This window comes from Haliotis rufescens, unplaced genomic scaffold (assembly GCF_023055435.1).
Source record: "Haliotis rufescens isolate VD_foot unplaced genomic scaffold, xgHalRufe1.0.p SCAF_21, whole genome shotgun sequence".
NCBI lineage: Eukaryota > Metazoa > Mollusca > Gastropoda > Lepetellida > Haliotidae > Haliotis > Haliotis rufescens.
The window spans coordinates 12,286,927-12,308,395 of NW_025963902.1; the positions used below are offsets into that span (position 1 = coordinate 12,286,927).

General features: G+C 40.6%; 1 protein-coding gene across 7 annotated transcripts in view; it reads right to left on the reverse strand.

Moving 5' to 3' along the window:
* Positions 1-21,469, reverse strand: part of LOC124117344 (cyclic nucleotide-gated channel rod photoreceptor subunit alpha-like) — a 130,575-nt gene that overhangs the window by 40,273 nt on the left and 68,833 nt on the right. Inside the window, exon 1 of one of the 7 annotated variants that reach the window (XM_046479163.2) lies at positions 10,236-10,342. The exons of 4 other annotated variants lie outside the window; for them this stretch is intronic. The gene's annotated coding sequence lies outside the window, so the exon portion shown is untranslated. Of the gene's footprint in view, positions 1-2,435; positions 2,614-10,235; positions 10,343-21,469 lie in introns of those variants that run through there. 2 more of the 7 variants (XM_046479162.2, XM_048401258.1) reach the window with 2 other exon arrangements.

Below are 21,469 nucleotides of genomic sequence, written 5' to 3' on the forward strand. Positions count from 1 at the left end.
GACAAGATTTGTATCGTCAACTGATGCATATGTTAGTACATCAACACACCAAAACAAGCTTTGTATCGTCAACCGATGCACATGTAAGTCCATCAACACACCAAGAGAAACTTGTATCGTCAACTGATGCATATGTAAGTGCATCAACACACCAAAACAAGCTTTGTATCGTCAACTGATGCATATGTAAGTACATCAACACAACAAGAGAAACCTTGTATCGTCAACTGATGCATATATAAAACACCAAGACAAGCTTTGTATCGTCAACTGATGCATATGTAAATACATCAACACATCACGACAAGCCTTACATGGTCAACTGATGCATATGAAAGTATATCAACACACCAAAACAAGCTTTGTATCGTCAACTGATGCATATATAAGTACATCAACACACCAAGACAAGATTTGTATCGTCAACTGATGCATATGTAAGTACATCAACACACCAAAACAAGCTTTGTATCGTCAACTGATGCATATATAAGTACATCAACACACCAAGACAAGATTTGTATCGTCAACTGATGCATATGTAAGTACATCAACACACCAAAACAAGCTTTGTATCGTCAACCGATGCACATGTAAGTCCATCAACACACCAAAAGAAACTTGTATCGTCAACTGATGCATATGTAAGTGCATCAACACACCAAAACAAGCTTTGTATCGTCAACCGATGCACATGTAAGTCCATCAACACACCAAGAGAAACTTGTATCGTCAACTGATGCATATGTAAGTACATCAACACACCAAGAGAAACCTTGTATCGTCAACTGATGCATATGTAAGTACATCAACACATCACGACAAGCCTTACATGGTCAACTGATGCATATGGAAGTATATCAACACACCAAAACAAGATTTGTATCGTCAACTGATGCATATATAAGTCCATCAACACACCAAGAGAAACCTTGCATCGTCAACTGATGCATATGTAAGTACATCAACACAACAAGAGAAACCTTGTATCGTCAACTGATGCATATATAAAACACCAAGACAAGCTTTGTATCGTCAACTGATGCATATGTAAGTACATCAACACACTGACACAGGCTTTGTATCGTCTACTGATTCATATATAAGACACCAAGACAAGCTACACGGTACGCTCCGAGCGTCTGTCACGAGCAACATGATGCTATTTGGCACAAAGAAGCAGCACTACATGTACAGTTAGGTCCTTCTTTCCTGACTGTCACGTACGCTTCTTAAATCTCTAAATTATCTATTCAAACCAGAGGTGATAAATCCTTGAATATTTAAATATGGCACAGTATTCAACATGACATGACACATAAAAAGTAATTCAATCAACGTGACTACATGATAAAACTGTAGTTCAACTATTTTCTCACACAAAATACATTTCCATGAACGATCATTTTAATGTTGCCGAAATTCGTTTTTTCAAAGCATTTCTTTCACATCTAAAATAGAAATCCGAGGTATAAACATCTACTTTTGTAACTATCCTCTTTCTATGAAACCTGCGTTTGGTTAAAACTGATAGAAACTTTCAAGATAGCAGTACCGACATAGTCATCCGGTCCCCTCAATGCCGAACAGTAAACCGAATGAAATCCTTATGTAAACTGAATGAAACCCGTTCCACATGACAATGGCAATCCAGATATCACGTTAACAGAGCCGTAGAGAGAACAGATAGATCCCCTTCCAGATAACAGCATCGGTATAGTCATTCTGTTTACAGTTTCACACAGATACCTTGCATAATTGTTAGGTATTAACCATTTAGTCGTTCTTTGCAATATGTTATTTATAAATGTCTTAAGACGTCAATGTCATTTTTTACTATCTGTAGATCGAGTTACAATTACGTTTAAGCAAGAGATTATAAAACATATCAAATTATAGAAATAAAGCAAATATCAAGCGCCTTTGGAGTGGGTGTGTATCCAGCAAGTATCTAGGAAGAAGACGGGGGAGGCCAGAAATGGTTTTCACACGGTGAACCCATGTGGTGCTTTTTGGAAAGAGGGTTACTTCAAATAGAATGCTAGCACATAGTTCGGGCAACAACCTGTGTCCGTTAGCCTTAGATTAGTCAATTAATGAAGACTTTGAAAGGCGTTAGAGACAGAATTTATGGATGTCAACTTCTTATTATGAGGAACACAACGTTTCGGAATATATACTTACTCCTTCATCAGTTGAATGATGAAGGAGTTAGTATATACTCCGAAACGTTGTGTTCCTCATAATAATAGGTTGACATCCATAAATTCTCTTCCTTACTAAATTAATTGTTAGTTTATTTGAATTATATTATTTTATACTTCCACATGATTAATATGCTTTGACAACTAAGGGATGGGAGCATAGACCCCTGCATCACTATACCCATGGATCCGCGTACGAAGATTAGAGCAAACATTTTGTGAAACACATACTCACTGTTGTGAAATCTGTTTCCAAACATAGAATCACGGAGTCATGATTGTGTGGAGAAAACGTTGATGTGAACCATTAGCACTGGTGTTTATGTACTTCAAACCAGACTTCTCACTGAGTGCTTTAAACACCAGGATCGAAGTACACAACGCGCCCGACGTCCCTGAACGAACAGGTGGGGACCCTATGGGACTTTGAATTTATTGCAAATTCTCTCAATTGTATAATTTTGGATCAGTCCCCGGTTACCGCCATAATTTAACATGTGACCACCAATTTGTATGACCCACCATTTTCTCTCATTCAGACCTATGAAAACATTATTTGAATAGATAGCTACTTGTCTTTGTGGGACCGGGGGTACTTTATGATCGAATGATAACCGTCGATAGGACGGGAAGTATTAACCGGCAACTGTTAACAGAGCCTTTGAATGACATGACCTCCATGCGTTTGACTTGCTCAAAAGCGGGGTTATTGTGCGGGTGGGTATAAATTCGTGATCGCCTGTAAGCGCACATAAAACGGATAGCTGATTCCTAAGTGGATATGTAGCTAAATCTCAGTAATGATTAGTACAGTGCGAGTGTAAATCAGAGTGTTTTCTTCTGAAACGTCACTGTCTTGTTTATGGAATCTTGTCATAATGGTTGATTTACTGTTGAAACTCAGGTTGATGAAGTTAGTGCTGAAGATCTAGGTTTATGTCATCTTATTTGTAGTGCTATAATTAGTGTTGGGCCATTACCCGGCGAAAGCTCTCACGTGGAAAACAGAAAATGATAAATGCATTGCAAATGATTGTAACAGCTGTAGGTTTTATTGAACCAATTAATATTAATACACGTACGACATTTCCAATTATTGTACCAGATAATTGTTAAACGATTTACCAGAGCGTAATTTAAAAGCGACAAAAACATTTCCATAATCATAAAAAAATCTCTGCCAAAAACAGTCCCTTGTACAATTCCGACTTTATCACGAGCATGTGGTTATGAGTCATAATCAAATAGTGATGATAACAATTGTCCGCGAAACAGTGAGCGTATCCTGCCCCATCTGTGTTACCGTCACAAACACATGCAAAGTCAAGTCAATTGTTCACCCGAAAAAGCAAGGGAACATGTAGTACAAGTGAAAATAGGGAATTTTATCAGACATAATTTTTGTTTCTGATACGTCAGATTTGAAAGGTAATCAAACATCTAACTAAAGGTTTTATGACCTAAGGATCTGGTACTATTGTTCCATCAAAGAGTATTTCCATAACAGTCAAGATTATTTAAGGGATACTTGTCCAATGGTGACAGATTCATTAAGCTGCATTGTGTAACACAACTAGCCATTGCAACATATTTGTAAACGGATCCTCAAAAGGTTAATGTATTATTACGGACGTGCGAGAAAAATAAGACATAGGCGTTCTTTAACCATGGGTGTCAGGTCGTTTATCTGGTGCGCAACACAATCTTTAGCTTGTCAGTTTCTACTGAGGTGAAGCACGCATCAAACAAATACAAGTCGTTGCCTGTTTTCTTGATAAATGTAACTTCTCAACAAGTGGAAGAAGCGCTCTTTTAAAGGCATCGATTATTTTCTTTGTTGGGAAACATTCCACCATCAACAGAATGAACTTAACTACTTTCTGAACTTGAGATGGATACATCGCTACTTGTCCCCATCCCTACATTGTTATCACCACTGCATTAGGATAATAACTGCTTCTCTATCAACAGTGAGTTGTGATAATTGACAGGTTGTCGTCATCACTACGTTGTTATAATTGCTACACTGTCATTAATACATGTTCAACAATACGACAGTGCCATCTCCCATGTATTGTGAGGAATCTTTTAACTACATTTTCACAAATTCTGCATGATCAAAACACAGATTAGCACAACACTGTTATCAGCACATTATCATCAGCACTACATTGTCACCAACACTACATTGTCATGATTACTACATTCTCACAAGTATAAATTGTCATCAGCACAACATTGTCATCAGCACTACATTGTCATCAGCAACACATTGTCATCAGCACAACATTGTCACAAATTCTGCATGATCAAAACACTGATCAGCACAACAATGTCACCAGCACAACATTGTTATCAGCACATTATCATCAGCACTACATTGCCACCAACACTACATTGTCATGAATACTACATTGTCGAAAACACTAAATTGTCATCAGCACAACATTGTCATCAGCACTACATTGTCATCAGTAACACATTGTCATCAGCACAACATTGTCACCAACACTACATTGTCATCAGCACACCATTATCATCAGCACTACATTGTCACCGACACTACATTGTTATCAGCACAACATTATTTTTAGCACTACATTGTCATGAATACTGCATTGTCACAACACAAAATTGTCATCAGCACAACATTGTCATCAGCACCACATTGTCATTACAACTACAGTGTCACCATTACCAAATTATCCTCAGCACTACATTGTCATCAGCATCATATTGTCATCAGCACAACATTGTCACCAACACTACATTGTCATCAGCACAACATTGTCACCAACACTACATTGTTATCAGCAAAACATTATCATCAGCACTACATTGTCACGAATACTACATTTTCACAACACTAAATTGTCATCAGCACAACATTGTCATCAGCACAACAATGTTACCAACACTACATTGTCATCAGCACAACATTATCATCAGCACTACAATGTCACCAACACTACATTGTCATCAGCAACACATTGTCATCAGCAACACATTGTCATCAACATCAAATTGTCATCAGCACTACATTGTCACCGTTACCAAATTATCGTCATCACCACATTGTCGTCAGCACAACATTATCATCAGCACAATATTGTCACAGCACCATATTGTGATCAGCACCGCATTGTCACCAGCACTACATTGTTATAAACGCTACATTGTCATCAACATCAAATTGTCATCACACAACATTGTCATCACCACTACAGTGTCACCATTACCAAATTATCGTCATCACCACATTGTCGTCAGCACAACATTATCATCAGCACCACATTGTTACCAGCACCACATTGTCATCAAACCAAATTGTCATCACCACTGCAGTGTCACCATTACCAAATTATCATCATTACTAAATTGTCACCAGCACCACATTGTGATCAGCACCGCATTGTCACCAGCACTACATTGTTATAAACGCTACATTGTCATCAACACCACATTGTCATCAGCACTACACAGTCATCAAACCAAATTATCATCAGCACCACATTGTCACCAGCACCACATTGCCATCAAACCAAATTGTCATCAACACCACATTGTCATCAGCACCACATTGTGATCAGCACCACGTTGTCATCAACACTGCATTGTCATCAGACAACATTGTCATCAGCACCACATTGCCATCAAACCACATTGTCATCAACACCACATTGTCATCAGCACCACATTGTCATCAACACCACATTGTCATCAACACTACATTGACATCAACACCACATTGTCATCAGCACCACATTGCCATCAAACCACATTGTCATCAACACCACATTGTCATCAGCACCACATTGTCATCAACACCACATTGTCGTCAACACTACATTGTCATCAACACCACATTGTCATCAGCACTTCATTGTCATCAACACCACATTGTCATCAACACCACATTGTCATCAAATCACATTGTCATCAACACCACATTGTCATCAGCACCACATTGTCATCAACACCAAATTGTCATCAGCACTACACAGTCATCATTACCACAGCGCCCTCAACACCCCATTGTCATCAATGCTACATTTGATAATTGGTACGTTGTCATTATGACTACAATGTCATATTAGCTACATTGTCATCAACACCACATTATCATAATCACTACAGTGTCACCATCACTACATTGTCACCATCACTACATTGTCACCATCACTTCCGTGTCATCATCCCAGCATTGTCATCATAATAACTACAGTGCAATCATCACATCACTGTCATCATCAGTTTATTGTTTAATGATGAACTGTTTGCTTGAAGGAGATCACATGGTCGTGCTGACTTTAGCTTTTGGATACAATTTGTACATAGTTGCAGGTTATACATCAATCAAAGCATTTTATAACCGTTACTATTCACTAGCATCTACCTAGAAGGGCATTGTATGTCTATATTTGTTATCTGCTTTTGAGGGCGGTCGGGTAGCCTTGTGGTTAAAGCGTTCGCTCGTCACGCCGAAGACCCGGGTTCGATTCCTTACATGGGTACAATGTGTGAAGCCCATTTCTGGTGTCCCCCGCCGTGATATTGCTGGAATATTGCAAAAAGCGGCATAAAACTATCCTCACTCACTCACTATATGCTTTTGGTTACTTACAGATCATTTATGATTTGACTTAATAAAGAATGTTTGTCTGTCACTGCACCAGCGCCACATTATACTTGTCAAACAAACTACATGAAAATGAAATACATTGTAATAAAATAATTTAATTGATAAAGGTAAGATAAGATAAACATAAGATAATATTTCATTTGCGTGTCACGCAGTATAAAAGACATACATTCAAAGTATATGACACAATATAAATATACCACCCGGCCAGTTGGCCTATGAGACTCGAGAGATAAAAAATAACTCAGTTTTATGTAAAGAGATTATACTAGTATCGTTTAGTGAGATACAAATGCAAAATATATACGAACGTGTGGTAACAGAACTATTTTATAAATACTTATTTGAAAATGTCCCATCGTTAATATCTTTTGTAACTGTTGAGGAATCCTTTAAGGAAGAATAACATTAAAACTGAATATATTTAGTCTTTTATAAACATGTGGTTAAATCCCATAAGGAAGAATAACAATTACTTATGAATCAGAAGTGCACCATTTACAATGCAAGTTGAATGTTTCTACCTTTATACATAGCAGTAACAACTGCGGCTAGGGGAATAGCTAGACTGTCATTCTGCATAACATATATAAATTGATCTTCTGGGGTTAAACTTCTTAGACAAGTATGTATTGGAGGAAACAAATGAGAATAGTCATATCGTAGATCAGAGTAGTATTCACATTCTGTGAGGAAATGTACTTCGTGTTCGACACACTGGCAGTCACATAACCTACATAAACGGAGGTGTAGTGGTGATAAATCAAGGCGTTACGGACGTTGTCATAACCGATTACATACAGGGCATGAAGGAGAAGGGGAAGATGGCGGGGGAAGGTGTGGGGGGGGGGGGGGGAATGTGTGTGTGTGTGTGGGGTGTGTGTACACGTCCTGCCCGTGCTGTCCACGGCGAGACCCTTCTTACAGTAGCATACGTCTTCACCCCTTAGGATGATCAGCCTCATCAACAAAGGAACATAATCGATTCCTGAGTGGCTAAAGTGTTGCGTAATCCTGTTCCATTAGGATCTGTTCCCTGAGGATGTGAATGTTTAGGACAGAGGAGGTACGAGAACAAGGTGACACTTTATCAACACGTGTCGACACTGATGTGATTTCGCACGCCTGCAGGTAGTCACTACTGGAAACTAATGCCAAAGGGTAACGTGCTTCAATCATCCTCCTCATCTCTGAAGTTTGCCGCGACGACTAAACGATATTAATGTTGATAGAGTTTCGCTTTGTACATTCGTGTCGTTGCATGTTTCTCTGTGTGACGTATGACAATGGAGGCGCGCCTGAGGAGACGCAGCATGTATGTGAAATTACGGAGTAACTGATACGGTAGTTTATTTGCTAAGAGCAACTGCCTCTTATCGGATACACAAATGAAAGGGCTATGAACATCTTAAATCCAGGTTTAGGGGCACGAGTGGCCTTGCTTCCAAAGCGGATCGGGGGCACGGGTGGCCCAGTCGTCAAAGGCGCCGCGATTCGCTGTGGAGAGTTGCGTCCCTCTGAAACGCCAGAAACCTATGATTGTGGGTTCGAATCCCGGTTCGCCCCGATTATGTTTCTAGGTTTGTCAGCACCATACCCGTGCTCGTGGGTTTCACCGAAGTGGTAAACGTCTGAGACCTGCATTACTTCGGGCTTTCCTCCCACATTAAGCTTACACGCCGCGATATAACTGAGATAATGTTAAAAGCGGCGTTAAACCTCACTCACTCACTCACTCACTCACTCACTCACTCACTCACTCACTCACTCACTCCAAAGCTGATCAATTTTTTGTGCAGAGTTCTGTCCCTTAGGCGTGTCAGAAATCGTGGGTTCGAATCCCAGATTCGCCCTGATTATTTTTCAAGGTTTTGTCAGTTCCTCACCCGTGCTCTTGAGTGTGAAGTGAACTGAAGTGGTGAACAAACCCATTGGGGTCAAAATTTGTACCAAATGTGTACCAAATGTGTACATAATTGTTGTCGCGCTCACCTGGTACGATCACTATCTGATTGTGATTCTTAAACACATGTTGTAGTCGGAATCGTAAAACGAACTTTTCGTTTAATTATGAAATGGGCTTTATCTCATTTTCCCTTCCATCTAGCAGAACAGAATATTGTTCAAAACTGAGCTATCCCAAACTCGCTCAATTATAGGTGAATGTGTTATTTCGAGGACAGTTATATTAATTTTAGATTTTATGGAGGGGTGAGCATATCCAGTATATTTTCAGGTGAGTGAGTTGGGTTTACGCCGCTTTTAACAGTATTCCACTTATATCACGGCGTGTCAGCATAATGTGAGAGGAAAGCCCGAAGGGATGCAGATCTCAGACGTTTACCACTTCGGTGAAACCCACGAGCACGGGTATGGTGCTGACAAACCTAGAAACATAATCGGGGCGAACCGGGATTCGAACCCGGGATTCTAGCGTACCCAAGGGACGCAACTCTGCATAGCGAATCGCGGCGCCTTAGACAACAGGGCCACCCGTGTCCCCGTATATTATCAGGGCTCGCAATTCAGTAAACCTCACGCTTGTGAATCCGGTCCCATGATATAAGCTATCTGTGGCACAGACACGTGTAAACTGCTGACAAAAAAATGATTCACTTGACATTTGTATTTTACTCCAAAATTACAAACCTTATCAAAACGTATTAGGCTGAAAACAGTCACCGAAACCTTGCAAACTTAAGGTCCAAAATACAACTATGAAAAAACAACAAATACATCACCATCGACTAACCATTTCGTGTTTGCCTTCTTTTTTAGCACCATCAATCGTGGATGCGTACGTACTTTCTACTGCCCGGAAGTCTGTATGCACATGTGGGGTTTCATTAATATATTATTGCTGTTCGCATTTAGATTGCTTGTATGGACCTGTGACTCTTGGGCACATATTTTGGTTGGTGGCACTGCATGTGAAAAAGAATCGTTTTCACAGCACTTGATGCAATAAGTCGCTTAATGCACACATGCCGTAAACATAACTGATGCATTTCCACATCGCAATACACAAACAAAGGAATATACTTCAAATCATGAAAAAATGCATTGAGGAAATTAATGCGGACAATGTCACTTGTTTGCATCAATAAAGTGATGCATTTTAATTTTGACACGTTGGAGTATATTATCATTTCAGATTCTCTGCAAATGTCGGAAACAATGTCATATAACATAAATTTAGACAGTGATTCTCACCAACTTCCGCGTTAAGCGTGGTTGTGACAGCCACCAGCATTGTTTAACGGTGTCGGTAATTGTCAAATCTATATACATATATACATGTACTAAAAGATGATAAGTACAATACATTGCACATACGAACAATATATTTGAACAATTGAATCCATAGAGTATTTAATATATGTACCTACCTCGTAGCCAGAGTTTTGTCATACACAAGGTTGCACGTACTACGATGGTATAACAAGATAAGGTAGATGATAAACTCGATGGGAAATATGCAACAGGTGGGGTGACAGCTGATGGGGAATGTAGATACAATCCAGATGCTACAACTGACGAACAAAGACCGGTATTGATTAAATGCCCTGTTTGTCAGTCAGCGGCAATCAATTTCAAGTTTATTAAGTCAATAGATTAATCGGTATTAGGTATGGGGAAGATTGAAATCGCAATAACTCAATTCATACGCAGTTCAACTGTAATATCGAGCGGTTTGTTTTTCAGTATCTCAGGTAAAGTGTCAGATCGACCGGCGTCGATAAATTGTCCATTGTCCAGTTGATTGTTTAACCTTTGAAGAAACTTGTGAAACAAATAAAACAATGTTGAGGTGACAGGCGTCCTTATAATATAACACAGATAAGGCTCAGTGTAGGTGAGTGATTGAGTGAGTGATTGAGTGATTGAGTGAGTGAGTGAGTGAGTGAGTGAGTGAGTGAGTGAGTGAGTGAGTGAGTGAGTGAGTGGGTGGGTGGGTTGGTGGGTGAGTGAGTGAGTTGGTGGGTGGGTGAGTGAGTGAGTGAGTGAGTGAGTGAGTGAGTGAGTGAGTGAGTGAGTGAGTGTAATATCTGTCTCTGGCACCACTAAGCCTCCGTGCCCCCGGCATTACATGAAACTAGCGTTCATGATGAAGTAACTTCATTTATGTTTTCCAACAGTTGAGGATGTTGCGTGATCCATCATATATACATTAATCGACCCAGACATCTACGATATACAGTATAAAACCTCATTTGATGCATCAATGGCCAATGACAACAGTGTCAGAACACTTCCAGTTTTATCCATGAGCTAGACAGACCATGACGTCAATTCTTGAATACCTATTACCATAGCAACCGTTCGGAAACGCATCACTGGTGACAGTATATAAAACAAATATTCACCAGCAAGTTATTCTATGCCATGACAAAGTCGACGCACTGTCGTGACCTAACCTTTTTGTTTAAAGGCTGACACGTTACTCTCGCTTCATTATCGCCATGTGTCTGTAACTTTGAAGATATAAGTCCCTGTGGCAGAAACTGTCTGTTAAGAAGGTGAACTTCATTAAGTGAAAAAATTACTGAACAGGATTCAATATTACTTTACCTTGAACAGGTCTTTACTGACAAAGCGAAAAGTTTGAAATGATGCACGTATGAACAAGTTTACTGGCCCATGATTCGTCATATTCTGTTGTGCCGAAGTGTGTAGTCCCTAGACAGTCAGCCGGTATGTGACGGGCGTTGTGTGGTGGGCGTTGTGTGGTGAGTCACAGCTGATGTAGACAGCTACACATTCATCACTGTGTGGTGGGCGTTATGTGGTGAGTCACAACTGGTGTAGACAGTTTGACATTCATCACTATGTGGTGGGCGTTGGGTGGCGAGTCACACCTGGTGTAGACAGCTAGACATTCATCACTATGTGGTGGGCGTTATGTGGTGAGTCACAACTGATGTAGACAGTTTGACATTCACCACTATGTGGTGGGCGTTATGTGGTGAGTCACATATGATTTAGACAGCTAGACATTCACCACTATGTGACAGGCGTGATGTGGTGAGTCACATATGATGTAGACAGCTAGACATTCACCACTATGTGGTGGGCGTTATGTGGGGAGTCACATATGATTTAGACAGCTAGACATTCACCACTATGTGACAGGCGTGATGTGGTGAGTCACATATGATGTAGACAGCTAGACATTCACCACTATGTGACAGGCGTGATGTGGTGAGTCACATATGATGTAGACAGCTAGACATTCACCACTATGTGGTGGGCGTTATGTGGGGAGTCACATATGATTTAGACAGCTAGACATTCACCACTATCTGGTGGGCGTTATGTGGCGAGTCACACCTGTCGTAGACAGCTAGACATTCACCACTATGTGACGGGCGTTGTGTGGCGAGTCACATCTGATGTTGACAGCTCGACATTCACCACTATGCGTTGTGTGGTGAGTCACATCTAGTGTAGACAGCTTGCCATTCATCACAATGCGTTGTGTGGTGAGTCACATCTGGTGTAGACAGCTAGACATTCACAACTATGTGACGGGCGTTGTGTGGTGGGCGTTGTGTGGTGAGTCACAGCTGATGTAGACAGCTACACATTCATCACTGTGTGGTGGGCGTTATGTGGCGAGTCACAACTGATGTAGACATTCATCACTATGTGGTGGGCGTTATCTGGCGAGTCACAACTGATGTAGACAACTAGACATTCACAACTATGTGACGGGCGTTGTGTGGTGATTCACAACTGATGCAGACAGCTAGACATTCACTACTATGTGGTGACTCATAACCGACGTAGACAGCTAGACATTCACCACTATGTGGTGACTCACAACCGATGTAGACAGCTAGACATTCACTATAATGTGGTGACTCACAACCGACGTAGACAGCTAGACATTCACTACCATGTGGTGACTCACAACCGATGTAGACAGCTAGACATTCATTATAATGTGGTGACTCACAACCGACGTAGACAGCTAGACATTCACTACCATGTGGTGACTCACAACCGACGTAGACAACTAGACATTCACTACCATGTGGTGACTCACAACCGACGTAGACAGCTAGACATTCATTATAATGTGGTGACTCACAACCGACGTAGACAGCTAGACATTCACTATAATGCGGTGACTCACAACCGACGTACACAGCTAGACATTCACTATAATGTGGTGACTCACAACCGATGTAGACAGCTAGACATTCACTGCCATGTGGTGACTCACAACCGATGTAGACAGCTAGACATTCACTGCCATGTGATGACTCACAACCGACGTAGACAGCTAGACATCCACTGCCATGTGGTGACTCACAACCGATGTAGACAGCTAGACATCCACTGCCATGTGGTGACTCACAACCGATGTAGACAGCTAGACATTCACTGCCATGTGATGACTCACAACCGACGTAGACAGCTAGACATCCACTGCCATGTGGTGACTCACAACCGATGTAGACAGCTAGACATCCACTGCTATGTGATGACTCACAACCGACGTAGACAGCTAGACATTCACTGCTATGTGATGACTCACAACCGACGTAGACAGCTAGACATTCACTGCTATATGATGACTCATAACCGATGTAGACAGCTAGACATTCACTGCTATGTGGTGACTCACAACCGATGTAGACAGCTAGACATTCACTCTAATGTGGTGATTCACAACCGATGTAGACAGCTAGACATTCACTATAATGTGGTGACTCACAACCGACGTAGACAGCTAGACATTCACCACTATGTGGTGACTCACAACCGATGTAGACAGCTAGACATTCACTGCTATGTGATGACTCACAACCGATGTAGACAGCTAGACAGTGGCCATTGAGTCGTGTGTCAGTTGATGTCGGCGAAGTATTGGGTTTCTGTTTGTATATGTTCACCGTTAACTGCTATTTGTTTTCAGGAAGACAGTTTGTAATAACCAGAGGGAGGTATTCACACTGACGACAATACCTCTCGCCCAGACATCGTCGTTCTCTTTCAGCTGTCTAATTAATCGTGTATCATATTCCCCGCCAATAACACAAGCCATGTATCTTGAGGACGAGAATGAGTGCGTAGTATTTCCTGCTAGTGATAACGACAATTTTCAAAGGCTTTGCTTGTGTTTAACAAATAACGAACGTCAGCCATGATATGCATGAAGGCCCACGGCAGCTGGTTGTATATAAGCAGCTAAATTCACCACTGAATTAACAAAAACAAACTTTTCAAATGTAACACCTGTAATTTTCTAGGGGAATTAAACAGTCCATAACATTCCTGGAATTACTCTTATATTTTGGAAGGATTCCTTAAAATATTTAGCTAGACCTGTGAAGGTCCGGGGTAGAATAGGTCTTCAGCAACCCATGCTTGCTGTAAAAGGCGACTATGCTTGTCGTAAGAGGCGACAAACGGGATCGGGTAGTCAGACTCGCTGACTTGGTTGATGAATGTCATCGATCCCAATTGCGTGGATTGATGCTCATGATGTCAATGACTGGATTGTCTGGTCCAGACTCGATTATTTACAGACAGCTTATACAGTTGGAATATTGCTGAGTGCGGCGTTAAACAACAAACAAACAAACAAACATAAAATATTTAGTAAAAGGTTAAAACTATATGGATTTTGAATAGATAACACCTTTCATGTTTATAATACGAATACTCCCCATTCCAGTATGACCCACTCTTGAGACTTTTCCGAAATTTTCCAAATTTTATGATTGTTCATAGGACCAGACAATATAACCGTCATATAGCATCTAAGGTCTGCAAAAACATTAGATGCCACAAAAATCAAACAAAACTTTTATGAAAAAGCTTATTGCAAGAGTGAGTGAGTGAGTGAGTATGGTTTTACGCCGCTTTTAGCAATATTCCAGGAATATCACGGCGGGGGACACCAGAAATGGGCTTCACACATTGTACCCATGTTTGAAATCGAACCCGGGTCTTAGGCGTGACGAGCGAACGCTTTAACCACTAGGCTACCCGACCGCCCCCTTATTGCAAGACACACTTACAGTGGTCAGTTTAGGTTTCAACGGTCTGGAAACATTACAGTATTAAGGAGAAGCAGACATCTTGACCATAGGCGTTATTAAAGGAAGGTATCGAGCGATAACCAAAAGGCTATAAGAACTAAAAGGACACGTGACCTAAATACATCTGCACGCGACACTCGTATTGCACCTAACAGTTCAGACAGACGTGTAAAAAAAGTGATGCTAAAAATATCATGGTAATGTAACCATCGTTTTGGTTTTAAGCAGCGCGTGGAATGAACACTCGATAATTACCTTTAATGAGAGAATTACGTGTTTACTTTCTCGGGATAACTTGAGGTCGTTTATTGTCAGTTTAATTCACATTTGTCATGGGAATTATCAGAATGACCAGTCTCGTTTAACAGGGTCAGCAGATTCCAGGAGTAAAAAGCAAAGTGGTAGTTAAAAATGATGTGAATGGATCATTGAAAATGATGTGAATGGATCATTGAAAATGATGTGATTGGATCATTGAAAGTGAGCGGTGACACCAAGTGGTCGAGCATAGTGTACCTACCAGTGTCATTGGCCATGGTCACTCACACAAAATGGGTTCTTATTACAAAAAATATGTCCACATATTCCTTGTTTGACATACACATGTCATAATGCATCTAACAGGAACAACGGGAAAAAACATTTTGGGTTTCTTTATTTTAGCCTTTGGACTTCAAGGATGAGTTCCCCATGGCAATTAAATAGGTAAATGTGGTCAAATGGCAGTGAATCATTACACATGCTGCTTTCCGAAGTTGGGAGAAAAATGTGTTACATGTGGTTATCAATTCCACATTTCAGTCGTCCTTATCAATTAGTGGTAATCCGATAATCTATATAGAACCAAATAACCACTGATCATTAAATCCATCGGTTCCTTCTTCATCCGCCCGCCAATCCATCTATTCCCATCTCGCAGCCTCCCCCACTCAATCAATTAATCCATTCGTCGATTCAGAGGAGGGCGACATCGGTACTTACAGGGTACATCCTCTTCAATAACGGTGTGCCTGATTGTCGTGATCACTGGTACCGGGTCATGACATAAAGCGTGTCAAAGAAATGGCATTCTACACTGCTCCATTTACTGAGAGACACTGCATCCCATCTGGAATGTGTCTTGATCAATTAGATGTAGGTTTAAGAGATAGTTTTAACGGACATTGATTTATTGGGACCACACTTACATTCTTGAAAGGTAGTGAGATATCGATTGTGTGAGACAGTAAATGTTAAGGTGTAAGCAATGGCTGTGTCATACAACTGATATGTCCTGGCGTTTTGCGGAGAAATTATTTGCTAAAGATGGGAGAGGGGAGGGGGAGGGGCGTCTTGAGGCCTTCGCCCAAATATTTCTTCAAAAGGACAGTTGATAACAAGGAAGAGTTAGTTGTGGATAGTACATCTCAACGAGGCAAGGGCATTAACTGACTGTAAAAGTCCAGTTTCCACCCTTGCTGCAACAGGCGGGAATTCCGGAGTTACATTTTGGCTGGACTAACGAGTCTATGCATAGTCCAATCAAATCGCGTGTGGAACTAGACGTCCGGTTCGCAAACAACATGGATTTTAACCTGCAGAATTCGGTCGACTGCAGGGTTTGCAAAACATGTGTAACGCCAACTTGGAGTCGACAGTTATTTTACAAATCTTTTCATGTTTTTAATGATGGTGCTCACTTGATTTGATGCACTTCGCGAGGTAAGGCCCGTTTTCTTACAATACAGATCTTGAGTATCCATCATATCGTCTTGACTGGGCGCTGCCAGTTGGTTTGAAGCAGATGCAAGTGATATTAGAGGTGGACCCTGAGGACATAGAAGGGACATAACTCGTAATAGCCACTTGTGGCGCTTCGTCTGAGCCTGGAAATTCCAGCCTAGTTCGGCAAGGGTGGTTACTGGACTTTTATAGTCAGTAAACTCCCTTGTTCCTGGAAGATGTGAATATACTGTTATATTTGAAAATCAAAGCTCAGCGATAATTCCACTATCTTACATACCTGTGGGTGAGAAACCCATTTGAGATAACTGCTATCAAACATATGTGTGAGATCGAATTCCAGGTCCGTGATTGGCTACTCTATCGTGAGATGATGGAGGAATGCCGGAAGTGATGCAGGTCTTCGATGTTGAGCACTTTGGTGAAACCCACAAGTACGGGTATGGTGCTGATAAACCTGGTAACATAATCAAGGCGAACCGGGATTCGAACCCAACATAATTAGTTTCTGGAGTGCCCAAGGGTCGCAACTCTTCACAGCGAATTGCGGCGTCTTAGGCGTCTGGGCACCCGTTCCATCTTATGTAAGCTAGAAGTGTACAGTGGTCATTCACTTTTATTAAAGAGCTTTTATAACCGATAACCTCTTAGATACAGGTGAGTATGTGTATAAATGCTTATAGCAGTATTTAAGAAATAAGACGGCGGCGAGATTTGGTTTCCAAATATTGTACTCGAGCTCAGAGTTGAACTCTGGCGATCCTCGCTTTCGCCATGAGACTACCCATTGTCCTTTAAAACAAAATATTTAAAAATTAAATTTAAACACATGTCCATGTTCGCATGTCGTGCTCAGTGTTTATCTCGCCAGTAATGTTGAATTTTTCATTTCCTATTGTATTGTTATGCATAAGATTAAGGGGTAAGAAATGTTGTATGCAACTTTGTTTATCAACTCAATCTAAACCACGTCCTAATGTAATTGGCTCTATACTCAACAGGAGGAAATTCGAGCCGTAAATACCATATAATACATATAAATCAAATCACCAGTCATATTCGGCTGTAAAAGAGTTATAATATTGGAGTTGCGAACTATACAGCCAGTCTTTTTCAGTCAAAGAAAAAGGGACAGTTGTCATTCATTTAAAATGTAAAAAATGAATTTCATAATAACGTTATAAAGTTTTACGTAACTTTACCTTTTTCCATTTCATTTCCCGTGGGCAACAAATGTCAAATAGGTTCAAAATGAGACGCGCAATTGCAAAAAACAACGGCTTGGATGCAGGGATTATATAATTATGGACACGCGAAAATGTCTCTTCTTTCGGCTTTCTGTTTAGAATAACAATTATAATACCAGAATTGGAAATCACACAAAACTAATATGCTCAGGCGGAGTGTGTGAGAGGAGTTCGTGTCCCCTTCCAAAGGAACAGTGAAGACCAGAGAGCTTCCATTTCATCCATGAACAGATGACAAGCATTCCGCATCAAAACGAAAAGCTGAGACAAGTTGTCGCGATTGAGGGCTTACAGAGCAAGGAGATTAGTAACACGAGCTGTCCTGAGCTTTATTCAGATCACGTGGTCACACACGTGAGACACACCTGTCATTTTCAATCTTTCACTGTCAATGTAGGTATTGTAAGACTGAAAACACATCTGTATAACTTGAAATATCGACCGTCTTGCTGTCATTTTTAACTTGTCAACTAGCTGATGGGGTCAAACGTACAATTTGGTTATCGGATTGTGTAACATCTTGTATGGATTTCATATATTAAAATAATCAAATTTGGGAACAACAATGTGTTATGTATGTTTCAGTCGATTGGTTATTCGGAAGCATCCTGGAAATATGAATGGTTTTAGTTCTGGAGACATTTCAACCACGTCCCTGAATTCATTCCTTCGTTGGCTCTGACATTGCTGATACAGCCAGATCAGGGTGTAGGAGTTAGTGAGTTGGGTTTAACGCCGCTTTTAACATTATTCCAGTTATATCACGGCGTGCCAGCTGAATGTGGGAGGAAGGCCCGAAGTGATGCAGGTCTCGGACGTTTACCACTTCAGTGAAACCCACGAGCACGGGTATGGTGCTGACAAACCTAGAAACATAATCGGGGCGAACCGGGATTCGAACCACAATCATAGGTTTCTGGCGTGCCCAAGGGACGCAACTCTGCACAGCGAATCGCGGCGCCTTAGACGACTGGGCCACCCGTGCCCCCTCAGGGTGTAGGAGTGGCACATATTGTTATCGTCGTGGAATCAACTTCATGATTTAGTGTACTTGGCAATTCATGATGTTTGTACTGCTTGTCCAAGAAGGTACCACCCACAGTCAATATGGTGGAGATGTTACATCGTCATCCTGCTCCGAGCCTCTTTAACCAGATGTGCCGTTGTCCAATTTGGACCAACTGCTTGATATTCTGGCTGAGGGGGAGGTTGGTTCAGGTAATATTTTGAAAAAATATATTTTGTTCCAGAAAATACAGTAATAAATAATTTTGCCTCAGGTTAAGAAACAACAAGAAAAAGTATCCGTTGGACATGCAGGATGAAATAAAGAAAATGAAAGACACAAAATTGTTCGTTTCTTTTCAGAGATTTCCAATATTGTATCTCCGCTCTATTGTCATAATAAACCCATCCGTAAACAAAGCTTCACTTCCCCACCATCGCAATCACTCTTATCTCCAGCTTTGCACAGAATGTCTCCCGCCCATGAGCTTAAACTCAACCACCAAACAAAATTACACTTCTTGGCGAAAGTTCTCCATAAATCTTATTTCAAAATTGTCTCGTACGAGCGAGTTCTTATACATTTTAAAGAATCTGAATATAGTGATAAATTATCTTTTAGGAAGTAAAAATGTTTTCTGATTAGTAAGAAACGGTGAGTGAAATTATTATGCTATCAGGCATTCCCGAACGAACGAACGAATTAATTTGAAGGGGTACGCAAGAAAACGACAACAGTGCTGACGTGTCAATCCTGAAAGAACAGGGTATCTAGATTGGATAGCTGTTGTAAGGGTGCCATCCAAACCGAACTCAACACTGAACTATCTGGGCGAATGGATCCAGGGTATTTATGAAATTAGAATGGAGATATGATACCCTGAATAACCGAGGATGCCGACTCCTAAATAGGCATCAACAGATCGGCCAAGCGGTAAAGTCGACTCGCATGTTTCTATGGTTTAAAAGGACCGATTGGTAACTGTTACCATTGAGAACTCGGCGGCCGTCCAAAACAAATTATCTCAGTTCGAATTATTATATTTCACGTAGCTCTCTCTCTCTCCCTATCTCCGGTGTCATCACTGATTTTTAGTAATCCATACATACAATTTTCACCTCTAATGCGCCTTTAATGCCCAAAGGGTTCTGTTTATGGCAGACAATCGAGACTGACTATTCTCTGGCCTTGACGTATTATATATACGAAAATAATCCTTGTTCAAAATAATAATACCTACTGCCACATCGGGAGTTAGTCGGCCAGGATTAGACTCCCAGACACGTATATATCTACATAATGGGTTTTTTTGTTCTGCGTAGGAAGCTTTCTCCTTAACTGATCAAAGAATTCCTATGTACATAAAATCTATTAAAATCATTCTACCGTTAAAGTTGAAAATAGCCTCTAGTATTTGATACGTTATGACGAAATATACTCATTGGCATTTCAAATGTTTCGCTCAGAAGAAGCGCTAAAATAGCAATCGTTATTGCCAAGATTATACTGACTATCGTATAATTGGCATTGGCAGAAGAACCTAATTTCTGTCACACGTAAACTCACTGACATTGATTGCTGTACGAATCTTCGATGTAAATTTCCTTTCCCAGAAGTTAACACAGGTCAAGACAAGCGCTAAAACCAATTCTTTCTACACAGAAACTACATTAATACACAAGATCATTTGCCTTAATTTCGGCCACTTTTCTCGTTGCTTCTTGTTAATGAATAATCCTTCAATATTCCAGAATCTCTGATTCTTGGTCACTTTTTCAACTCGTGTCCAATTTGCACAGTTTTCACAAAAGCTTGGATCGATGGAAATATTTATGGTTGATTTTCTCAATATGAAAATCTGAAGATGGAGTAATTTTTAAAAATTATGCTGTCGGTTCAATCGAGTTTTTGGCTGGAGTAAATGCCCCGCTGTTTGATGTTGCCCCGAATCATGGCTTATGATTTAGACTGAGTTATGATCAAACACAATCTGCTTTGGGACACTCTTTACCAAGTTGAATGAGGGTACAGGCGGTACTGACTGCACGTATTCACAAGGAAGGACGTCTTCTCTGTATGAATTGTCTGGCAAATGCAGACAGCGTACTGATTACACACAACTCTGAAACATTCTTCAAAGAACTTTAAGAAGACAAAGAACAATTGAAGTGGACTTGTCCTAAACGTGACAAACTGTACACATATTATGAGTTGGTATTATTTGAATAGAAAAGTTAGTTTCCTTCGTGATCAGATGACCGTGTTCTACAAAAACAACCATCTCTTCAAATATTATACAACGGCTATCCAACGGATTCACAAGAAATAACACTTCAGATAATGTTGACCCTCGAATCATTCTGGTGATACTAGGCGCTTGGGGAGATATCTCGGGTGTACGAGCCATCAAAGCAGCGCTGCGAAGCATAGTTCAACTTCGTATGTTTGACAAGCTAACATGCCCAGCCACAAGTGCCACGATCATATTTTGCGTCTTTTTAAATAAATATTTAGTTGCCTAGGTTTTACACCAACTGCCTTTGATCTTCAAGAAAAGGCATTGTATGCAAAATATACGTCTTACAAGATTGTCT